We start from the raw sequence: 2,259 nt of genomic DNA on the forward strand, positions 1-2,259 counted from the left end.
TATTTTTTATACTACATTTATCCATTTTAAATACACTAACCTCACTCATTTGTAACAACTAAGGCAAAAATGTAATTAATTCAGAAAATCTTTTCAGGACCTCACCTTGATGTTTCGGGACCCCACTTTGGGTCCCAACCCCAACTTTGGGAAACACTGGCCTACAGTATTTTTACAGTCTTTATTTTACAGTTAAAATATATGTCAATTAAATAAAGTCTAATGTTACAACTAATCATGGATCCCTAACACTTCCTTCTTGTAAATAGATGTTTTTAATGTTATAGATAAACAATAACGACTCTGTTTACATTACTGTGTCAGCCCATACACAGCCACTCACTGGTCAAACAGTAAAAGTAAACTAGAACATTTTTGAAAACCTAGTAGAATTGTAGGCATGCCATCCACCTCAGGAATGTCTAATTAATTCTTTTATAATGTTCATGAGTTATATGGGATGTCCATCTTCTGCTGCTTATCCTTCAACAGGTCCAGGAGAGAAACCCAGACATCCCTCTCTAGTGATAATTCCCAGCTTGTTCTGAAGGACCCTGATGCATTCCCAGGCCAGAGAAGATACATAATCGCAGGTTCTTCCCTGTGGCCTTCTACCAGTAGGATGTACCTGGAACACCTCATCTTAACCAGATGCCCGAACCACCTCAGCTGACTCTTTTCAATGCAGAGGAGCTTCAAACTCCTGTACTATTTAGCTTAGCTTCACTACAGCTGTAGTAGTTTGTGACTCTGTTATACACAATTTTCATACAAAAAAAAGAGCATCAGCTGTTGTCGAGGGATTAGGAGTTTAATTAAGTGACAAATGCAAGAAGCAGTGAGGATGAATGGCAACTAAAAAGAGAAAATTAGAGCTATATATCACAGTAATAACTGCAGAAATGAATTAAGGAAGTGCAGATTGTATAGATTAAACACTGACAGCTCAGAATGTGCCACATCACAGCTTTAGGAAAGTAAGTAGAAATGTAGAGAGACAAAGATATCTCTCAGACAGATTTTAGCCTCTTTTTTTCAAAGACTGAAAACTTATAGAATATGATTTTTTAAAAAGAAAATCTTACCTCAACAAAATATTTCACCGCAACAGCTGACCTTTAGTTTTCATGTATGTTGTGAGCTCTGTACACCTTCATTTTTCTTGTTTCAGTTCCCTCCTTGCAGTTAGTGAGTGACACTTCCGCATCAGGAAAACTCAAACAAGGCTGGGAAATATTCCACAATTATTGTTTAGAATGTTTAACCAGATAAAAACAGAAAGGAAACACAAAACAAGCAGACAATCAAACCAAAACAAAATCCTACAGACAAATATTACGTTCAGCACCATGGACAGCAGCTGAGTCTTTCAACTGAGGATAGAAGGTGAGCTCACACACAGATAATAAAAAAGGCCTCCACATTTTGTTTATTTATCAGGCTTGGACAGTGCTCCACAGGTCATTGAGTCCAGGGGGATGTTACCCATCATGAAACCGTGGTGACCTTATGACATGTGACAATGAAGTAATGCACTTTTTACACAACACGATAGAACTTTAAACTTGTTTTGTGTTTCACATTGGTAAGGCACATGTTGAAAAGACCTAATAAAAGAACTGTTAGATCCTTACTAAGGTCAGTTTGAAATATAGACCAATGGTCAAACAGAACTGCATCCAAGTATCTTTGCACTTATGTTTCCAGAAGTAATGTTTAAGGCTTCAACAAAACAGTAAAGGTGGGTATATAAAACAACAACAAAAACAAAAAAGCAACTAAGAGCCCAAAGGTAACCCTGATGGAGCCAAGCAACTTTTCTTCAGAACTAGGAAGATCTGTCCATTGGACCACTACAAGCTGCACTGAACTGGAAGTGTTGACAAAATTTTAAAAAATTGATAAAAGACTAAATAAAACTGATTGTTTTGAATTCCTTGAAACATGTGGAAGAAGTTGCTTTGTTAAGACTAAACTCGAATGTTTGGCCACCAAACACAACACCATAACCACACCGACCTCACAGTGTAGTATGCTGGTGGCAACTTTATGCTGTGGAGATGATTTTCATCAGCTGAGCAGGGAAACTCAGAGGATAAGAAACAAGTTAAAAACGTAATTTCTTTAGGAAAATCTGTTGGAGTTTTTCCAGAAATCTGAAGAAATCTGGGGAAGATGGTTCTAGTGACAATGGGCCTCATGCAAGAACATGTTCGTATTCTTCTCCTAAATTTATCTTACTTTTGTTCGTACAAAGGG

Source organism: Austrofundulus limnaeus, unplaced genomic scaffold, assembly GCF_001266775.1.
Source record: "Austrofundulus limnaeus strain Quisiro unplaced genomic scaffold, Austrofundulus_limnaeus-1.0 Scaffold118, whole genome shotgun sequence".
NCBI lineage: Eukaryota > Metazoa > Chordata > Actinopteri > Cyprinodontiformes > Rivulidae > Austrofundulus > Austrofundulus limnaeus.